Below are 9,946 nucleotides of genomic sequence, written 5' to 3'. Positions count from 1 at the left end.
TGTAGCTGACAGCTTCACCTAGGGATGTTCATGGAAGCTCCCGGGGATCTGTTATTCAGTTTGCAAGCCTTCCAGGCCCCCTCCCACTTTCTTCCAGGTCATTCCCTTGTCTCTCACAAATTGCATTTCTTCTGAAGTCATCCCTGTCTTTTTTGTCACAGTAAAGACTTTCTTTCTCTAAAACAGTTCAGCTAAATTAAATGGTGAAATAAAACCCTCTAAAACACAAAAACAGCTCGACTTTCAAGTGGAGAATCTGATTTTTTTTTTTAAAGTGAGACTAATCCTTTTCACTAATTTCCATTTCTTCACCTGAAATCCCTGTCTTTCTTGGTTCATTGGCTATACCTACCCCCATGGTGTATGAATGTCCTAAGGAGAGCCCTACTGGAAACTGGGATTCTGGGTACAGAGATCTCATGGATTGAAGACATTGTATGTGCATGCACATTAATATGTGCAAATACGAACAATGTAATTTTTTCAACAAAGTATTAACAAATAGATAATTGTGCATTCATCCCTCAAAAGATTTTATGGAACATTACTGTTTGAGGTTCTGGGATTGGTGTGGGCTTGGAAGTCCAGCTTGTGCAGAAGACAGACCATGGGAGTGTAGAACTTCCATTCTATGAGGAATGTGTCTGGACCCAGATGGCAATTAAAACAAAGATAAGCACTGCCATAAATACTGCTTTTTGTCACTAGGAAAGGGGTATGGAATGGATTCTTCCTCAGAGCATTCAGAACACTGAGAACAAATGACTTGTTTAAGCTACCTAGTTTGTGTTATCCTGCTACGCTAATCCAAGTAAACTGGTACAAGAGGCATCACATTCCGACTTGTGTGCAAAGACTGGTGGATGGAGACAACCCACTATTTATTCTGTCATATCTCTTTAATGCTGTGCATGTTTGCAACCTCTGTTTTCTTTAAAACATGTTTCTGATTTTATATTTAATGTATACCTCTTGCAACAACATATAATTGAATCCTGTTTTATTTTTTTAACTTGTCTGGCAACTTAGAGCTATATTCTAGGATCCCAGTCTCTCTCTTCTGATCATTTTTTTATTTTGTTTGATAGTTATTGCTATATTTACATTTGGTAGTTTAATAGGTACAGAGTAGGTTTGGATTCACAGAGGTTACATATATATGCCCTGCCCTACACTTCAGACTCATTCATACCCAACACATCACTTCCACCAGGCAGCCAAGAGTGGCCTGTGTTACAACTGATGAACCTACATTGTTACAGCATTACAGCAAGCAGATGGTTTGGTGTTAACTACTCATTCCTGTTAACTATTGCTCATAAATACAAAAGATCACTGGAGCTTGGGTTATAATTATTTTGATTCAACAGATCAAGCTGGAAAGACCTTTGCCATCTTGAAAATATTTAGTCTCTTGACCTATAAGCATGACCTACATCTCTCTTTTTCACCATTGTTTTTCAATTTATAGCTTTGGGGTTTTATAATTTTTCTCATCTCCTTATAAGCTTTTTGCACAAAACTTTATTTTGAGACAACACAAGTAGAATTGAGTTTGTTTATAATTTTAAATTTAAAGACCATGCTAAACCACATAACTATACCTCTTGTCTCTTTGTGATTAACAAACGCTTGTAGGACATTTCTCTTTGTGTATGAAAGAGAAAACTGTATTTACCGAATCTTTACATTTTGAAAAGTTGTATTTTTAGTTCAAACCGTTTAAAAATATTAAGTCTCCCCTTTGACCTCTTAATTTTATTTCTGAAAAATTATAAAGGGTATAGAATTTGAACTTTAATAAAAGCAAAACTGACTATTTGCTAAATATTAGCTATGATAAATAATCTCAGGCTTACAGCTTTGTAATGTCATATAAGAAGTGAAATTTTATTATTCAGGATGACTAATATATAGAAAACTTCAATATATATATATATATATATATATATATATATATATATATTAGATATTAGACCTATCATATAAACTATCCTTCTATGACCTTAACCTCAAAACTATAACATCTTTTTCTGAAGATCTGTATGTAAACCAGCATGGCCTCAAAGTTATAAAAATCTACCTGCCACTGCCTTCTGGTTACTGGGATTAAAGGTGTGCACCACCACATCCAGCTAACTGTATTTGTTTTTAAGTCAACATTTCATAAACTAAATATGTAGATATTTAAAATGGGCTCATTATAGATGATCTTCACTGAAAATCATATAATTACGCTTATCTCCTTTCTAGTGTGATAGCTGCATGTCTTCGTAACATAAATAAGTTTGGATTGCAAAAGTAGTTAAATTTAAGAAATACATGAATATACTTAATTCATGCAAACAACTCAGACTTAAATTCGTTTAGCTAAATGGCTAGTACTTGTAGCCTCATCTGGCTCTGCCAACACAATAGCAGCTCTCTGTCTCTGTCTCTGTCTCTTTGTCTCTGTGTCTCTCTTTCTTTGTCTCTGTCCCTGTCCTTGTCCTTCTCCCTGTTCCTCTCTCCCCTCCCTCTCTCTTTCTCTTCCAAACAAAGTGTCACTATATAGTCTTAGCAGGCCTGGAACCCACTATGTAGCTCAAGCTGATGTGAACTCATGGAAATCCTTCAGCCTCAGCTCCCAGATTATAAACTGTCTCTGGCTTCCTACTTCTTGCTTTTGCTTACCCTCTGCATCTGTAAGAAATTCGCACAGCCATTCTTCTTGGTCCCAGGGTGGAGCTCCCAGCTTTTCTGGTCTGAAGAGTCTCATTTTTGGTCCCTGTGTCTGCCATTCTCTTTCTGAATTTCAAATTAACTTGCGCCTCGAACAATCTATCCCACTTTCAAGAATTACCTCTTAGGTCTTGTCTGCTTGCCTGACCCGGGACCTTTTACTTCTCTTGGCCTTAGCTGTTTGGGCAAGGAATAGATCCCTTTAAACAAAGATGTAGAAAAGAAATACGTGAGAGAGGATGAAGCACTTGTAGCATTTTGTCAGCTCTGTCTGCAAGCATAGTATTGAAATATTAGTGTACTGTCTTCATCGGAGGCAATGGCATCCTGAGAAGAAGTAATTCTGGGAGAAAAGATAACCTAGTTATTATGAAGTGCTAACTCATGAGTGTGGTTACTTTATAAATGGAACCACCCAGCCTTTGAGTAGCTTTGAGAATTCAAGCTGCCAAAGTCAGTTTTAGGAGGAGCTGTTTTTCTGTTTTCTTTCCATAGCGTGATTACAAGCCATTTTTCATCCCTCCTACTCTGTGGAGTCATAGGGTAATGCAGAAACACTTCCACTTCCTCCACTGGAAAGGAAGGCGCTGCAGTCCTTAATGGGTTTGATGAAATTAGGAAATTCATACTCTTCCTCCCCAAAGAGAGTATGTTAGTAGTTTTAACAGCTTAAAAGTATCGCTCAACTTCTCTCTGTGTTCATTAGGAAAGCACGTGAGGAAATCCCACGTGGAAAGTATGGATTTTCTCTTTCCTTTAATCACATAATGTAGTTTCTTGCCTCTTCTCTCCTTTCAGCAGGCGTGAAATGGACTAAACCACAGGCCACTGAGCACCGTGGGCCATTCCGGTTGCCTTTACCCCACCCCCCACCTCCCCAACACCATTAATTGCTGCTTGCTGGCACACAGAGGTAATTCGCTGTTATACTTCTAAGAAATGTGTTGATCCTTCTCCGAAGCATACATACAGAGCTTGTGGCAGAAGTTTCAAGGCACCTTGTTAAAGATTTACTGTCTATAAGGAAGATCAGTGTTGGGTGGGGGTGGGGCTACAAGTTTGTAGAGCAAAGCCCACAGCGGGTAGAATGGGTACCTATGAAGGAAGAGCTGAGAGACTTTGAGGAAAACATAATTTAGGACCCAAAGGCATTAGGTAAAACAGGTTATCAGAAACGTCTTACACGTTAGGAATAAATTCTCAAATGGATTTGGTACTGGCACACCGTTGCCTTTCCTGCGGACATTCCCAAAAGAATAACTTCTGAGCCAGCAATTTATCTTAGAACAATTGCAAGTGAGAAATATATTCTACTCTCTTAATGGACTTGTGCATTTAATACTGCATTTTCCCCTGTTTCCTTCCCTGCTTTAATGCATGGTTTTACTATGTAGCCTTGACTGGTCTTAACCGCTATGGAGACAAGGCTGGCCTCAAACTCGAATATCCACGTGCCTTTGCCTCCAGAGTGCTGGGATTAACAAGGTATACCGTCACATCTAGCTCTCCCCTAGACAGCATCATTTATAAAAATCTATTAAAAATTATAAGCACCATTTATAAAATAATATTTCAGAAGCCAATATAGTGTTTGTGATATACAGTATTCATGTTTTAATGCAAATGCACAAAATCCACATGACAGAATTCTAAACATCAGATTTTATGGTATTCTATATGATTTCTGTATGACAGATTTGTCTCTTCAAATATATATACATATATACATACATACATACATGTATATATATACCACACACAGATATGCATACACACACACACACACACACACACATTGAGACACACTATTTGTTTTGAAATAGCTTTGCTATATAGCCTGGCTAGCCTGGGACTCTATGTAGAATAAGATGTATTAAGATTGGGGCAAGTCTCCTGTCTCTGCCTCATAAGAACAGGGATGTAAATATGTGTCACCATGCCTGACCCCAATTATACTTTTCATTTGACTACCTTAAATTCCACTTCTTGAAGCATATTCTTTGGAAAATGGATACAGGACAGGCAGTAAAGAGCAATGTTCACATAGAGTGGGCTCTCAATCTAGGATGATTGGCTGAGTAAATAAAGAGATGTTGTTGAATGAAGCCCTTAAGAAAATAATGTAAAAATTTTAAATCAAATGTCAGTCATTGAAAACATATTCATGTATATATCAGGTAATGTATCATAGTTTATATAATTTTTACATGTTATAAAAACATTGTTTTACATGTTTTTCATAACTGTGGCTTTTTTATTATTTGCTTATGCTATTTCTGTTTTAATGAATAAGATATATGCTATTTTATCGTGTTTTTTTTAAAAAAGTATAAGTGTTTTATATTGAATTTACCTCGAGAATACATTGGCAAATAAGGCCACATACTCCCGCAGACCACAGGGTATTTGTATTCACTAAAACTATCTTTTATACTTAGGTTTGGAATCAGTTTTTATTCGTCTCAGATGTTCTTTGATTGTGGTCTAAACTTCCATTGAATCAGAACACAAAAAATGATGAAAGGCTACTGTTCCACCAGAACGTATTTTCCCCACAGATTTCTTAACAATATGTTTGTAACAGCTCTATTGAGAATAGTTTCTGACAGCTTTATTCCATGAAGCACAGTGATCTTTATTTAAAAAAAAAATATTAGCTTGGCACTCTCAAGAGATAGTAAAGGCTAATCTGAGAATTGTTAGTTACAAAAGAATTGTCAATTCCATTCAGAAATGCAATACAAATGTACAATTCTCCCAATGCTCAGTTGACATGCCATGGACTACCTAATTATTTCTGTATTGTTGAATCTTTAAGCTGTTTTCAAACATTTAGTTTTAAGAAGCCCCCCGTTTTTTTTTTTTTTTTAGAATAGATTTGTAGGGGCAATACTACTGGGTTCATTGTACAGTTTTCCCCTTGATGGTCTATATCTGTGTGTTGTCTGATATGTAGTGTCAAATTGGTATCATCTACCTGTTATGGTAAAGTAGCAATTTCTATACATGGATCTATTTTGTGTGTGTGTGTGTGTGTGTGTGTGTGTGTGTGTGTGTGTGCGTGTGTGTATCAAACATGTCTGAGGTTAAACACCAACTGGCATTTAAAGTACAAAATATAGTCTTCAAATAATTTTGTTTGCCAAAAGTCCTTAAGAGAGACCAGCAACATCACTGTACTCAGTTGGCCAATGAATTGTGTATTTAATTATAGCCTCCTTACTCTAGAAAGTATTTTAAGATGATTAGGTGTGTTTATAATGATAGCTCACAACAGATTTGACATAGCTGGGCAGAATACACAACAGATTTCCTTCTAAGTAAGGGATAACAGAGACCACAAAAGCTGTTTCAACAAGTCTTCAATTCAAACTTCTAAGATTCATGAATCTTAAAGCTCAGAAGTAGTCAGGGTTATTCTCTTAGCATGAATTTTTACATTTGTGGTTGGTTTGAATGAGAGTGGTATCTGAATACTTAGCCCCCACTTGGTAGAACTCTTTGGGAAGGATTGGGAAGTGTGGCTTCATTGAAGGAAGATGTCACTAGGGGTGGACATCTTTGAGGTTTCAAAGCCCACACCATTTCTAATGTCTCTTTCCTTCTTCCTCTTGCTTGAGGATCAGATGAAAGCTCTCAGCTATTTCTGCCTGCCTCTACCATGGTCCCCACTATACTGAATGTACATACAGATTCACTTACAATGTTCAAAACTTAGGAACAATCAAATTGTCTATCTGGCAAGGAAGATGACAGATAGACACTATTACAGTATTATACTACTGCTAGGGATAGCAACTTGGCTATTAATGTACGATTAGTCAGCATTGAAAAAATAATCTAGTGAGATATAAAATGATGTCTGCAATGTGACTATAATAATGTTTGAAAGGAAAACACTGTGTAGCATAGAAAGTCAATGAAATTAAATAGACCAGGGTGTTTATCATCACAGTGTTAATAATGTTAGGGAACTATGGGTTTTTTGTATCTTCATAAATTTTTTTCTATAAGCTTGTGTTACTTCAAAAAAATGACCTTGAATATTAATAATTAATTTCTAAGTAGAAAACTGTATTTTCTGATGGGATGTTAAAAAATAGGAATAAAGAATTGCTGCTAAGAGGCTCCCATTTAGCTAGTAAATATTCTCTATGTGCGTGCTAGCCTCAAGTAGGACTGCGATGAAGTATATGGAGTTATGCAATGGGAAGAAGACTGAGGTCAGAGGAAAGAACAAGTGGATGGGGAAGAAAGCTGGGGGAGTCTCTTGAGTTTGAGACAAGCCTAAAGCTGGTCAAAATGCAGCCTGATGCGGGTAATCTTTTCATAATGCTTAAGGAGACAATGTGATGCATCCTCTATGGAACCAGAGTCAGAGGGGATGCACTTTATAAAATCTGTACCATTTCTTACTGGAATTCCATTCCAACAGCATCTGAATCTGATTACTAAGACCTGTCTCTGGTGCTGATAGATAAGAAATGAAGAGACAAAAGGAGAAACACACATTAAGACTTCAGTGAGTTAGAATGTAGGGTACATAGGACAAGCAGTTCATTTTTTTTTCCTTTTCCCCAGTGCTTTTTTTTTTTTTTTTTTTTTTTTGAGAAGGGGTCTCATTAATTAGCTCAGGATGGCCTAAAACGAGTGTTCCCTCCTGCTTCAGACTCCTATGCACTGGGATTGCAGGCATGTACCATCATGCCTTGTAAAAATTCACATTTCATGTAAATTGGGTTATTTCCAAAATGCCTTTAGGTGCTTTGATTGTGGGTGTTGTTGTTGTTGTTGATCCATGTAAACCTTTATTAAACAGATGGTATGGTCTCCATCTTACAGAGGAGAAACAGGAAATATTATATGTCTTAACCAGGCGCACAGCTAGAATTAGAATCTGCACTCACATGTCCACAGCCCAGAAACTTTTATTTCTAGTGTGGAATGGCCCAGTAGCATAAGTCTAACGAGTTCTTATTATATTTCCACCTCAAGGAATAGGGCAGACCATAAGATGCTCAATATTTCACTGTCCATGGAAAGCTATTGCAACCTATTAACGTGTCAAGTGGTAACATAAAAAGGTCACCTCAACCCAAATACATTCAGTATAATGGGGATAAATCAAGATCTGAAGTCAGACAGTCCACGCAAGGTAATGTTGACAACATTAATGGTGTCTACAGGGAGAATCTTTTTTTGTTTGTTTGGTTTTGGTTTTTTTTTTTGTTGTTGTTGTTGTTGTTTTCGAGACAGGGTTTTTCTGTGTAGCCCTGGCTGTCCTGGAACTCACTCTGTAGACCAGGCTGGCCTCGAACTCAGAAATCCTCCTGCCTCTGCCTCCCAAGTGCTGGGATTAAAGGCGCGCGCCACCACCGACTGGCTACAGGGAGAATCTTAAATGCTGTGTCCAGGCTTGTAAAAGTGACCATCTCTGATGGAAGATAGTAGGTACATGTTGACCAACTATTCATGTTTCTGGAGCTTCGCTTTCCAAACCTAAGGCAAACTAAGTAAGCCAAACCCAGACAAACCAACTCTTTCATACACTGGTGACACTGTTGTGTAAAGAATATTATCTAGTAATACTTACTGAGTAAGCCTTTGCATAAACGGTTACATTTATGTAAAGAAATCATACACTGAACACATGCTTGTGAATGTTTCCCATACATAATACCGGTCTACACATTCTGTTTATTTGAAACTCTGTATCTTGCTTTTGTCATAACCTTTGAAGGTGAATGATTTCTTTTTCTTCTCTTTCCTAAATTAAATTCCAAAAGGCTTGTGTTAGCCTTGTGATATCTGCGCGTCCTGTGTCTCACAAATTTCATATAAAATGCTAATCTAGACCTTGACTTGTTACTAATGAATTCAATGAATTTCTTTTCACTTTAAAAGTAGCAAATCCTAGCAGTGTGCCATGGCATGTGACATGTCTGTAACCCCAGGTACTCCAGAGGATGAAGGCAGAAGTACTGGTTGGACAATTTGACATGACTTTCATCTAAACTACTGGTTCTCAAACTTCCTAATGCTGCAATCTTTTAATATAGTTCCTTGTATTGTGGTTGGTCATAAACCATAAAATTATTTCATTGCTACTTCATGACTGTAATCTTGTCACTGCTATAACTTGTGATATAAATATCTAATATGCAGGATATGTGATATGCGTCCCCCAAAGGGGTTGCGACCCACAGGTTGGGAACTATTGATCTAAACAACAGTAACAACAAATGATAATCTTTAGGCAGGTGCTCGCTGCTTTGGCAGAAGGTTCAATTTATATCTTTAGTGAACTAAGTAGGAGATTTGAATCCACCAAAGAGATGGTCAGTTCGGTAAAAACAACAACAACAAAAATCTATTACAACAACAAAAAACATCTATTAAGGACTTGAAAACAGGCAGCCAAGGCTACTCTTCCCATCACTGAAAAAGAATTGCTTTTAATAGAGCCACTGCCATAAGAGAGCTGAGAAAGCCATTTCCCTCCTTAAGACCAGAACAGCTGACTTCCGAAAATGTGATGATCACACCTGAAATGATCTAATCTGGAGCCACTTTCAGACATATTTGAGATGTGTGACAGGAAAAGATTCAGGAGACAAAACAGCCCATTAATAGCAAGTGTCTCTGCTTGAATCTTGGGGTTCTGTGCAGTACTGACAATGCAGTGTACCATTATAATCAACCTACTCCCTTTCCTCTGTCACCCACAACTCCATCCCTTACTAGTCCTACTGTCCCTCTCAGAAGACCCTTTTCCTGACTGTGGTAAATATTCCTGGTGTGTGTGTGTGTATGCGAGCTTACTCCGCATTTAACTACTTCCCCAATTCTGCTCAGTGGCAACCATTCATTGTTTGAGTCCCATCTCCTGAATCAGTTGTGGCACAAGAGAAGCAAACCTTCCTACCATTCAGCACTCTGCCCACTGCACTCCACAGCACTGGAACCCTTAAGGTTCAAAACGAAATTATCTCTCCATACCTTCCAGGTAAATACTCTGGCAGAGGTTCTGGCCTCCTTGTTGCCACTCATCCACACAGGTAGGTTTCTTATCTTTCCTTCCTTTTGTAGTCTGTTTCTCTTACTCCAATACTCCATGGGCCAGCTCAGGAAGTTCAGGACACATATAATGTGCAATTAATCCTTGACCTAGCTCTTCGGCATCCCTGTGTCCTCTCCATTTCTCCAGTGATATTAGGCAAGATGG

Source organism: Arvicanthis niloticus, chromosome 22 (assembly GCF_011762505.2).
Source record: "Arvicanthis niloticus isolate mArvNil1 chromosome 22, mArvNil1.pat.X, whole genome shotgun sequence".
Classification (NCBI taxonomy): domain Eukaryota; kingdom Metazoa; phylum Chordata; class Mammalia; order Rodentia; family Muridae; genus Arvicanthis; species Arvicanthis niloticus.
This window is presented reverse-complemented; position numbering follows the sequence as displayed.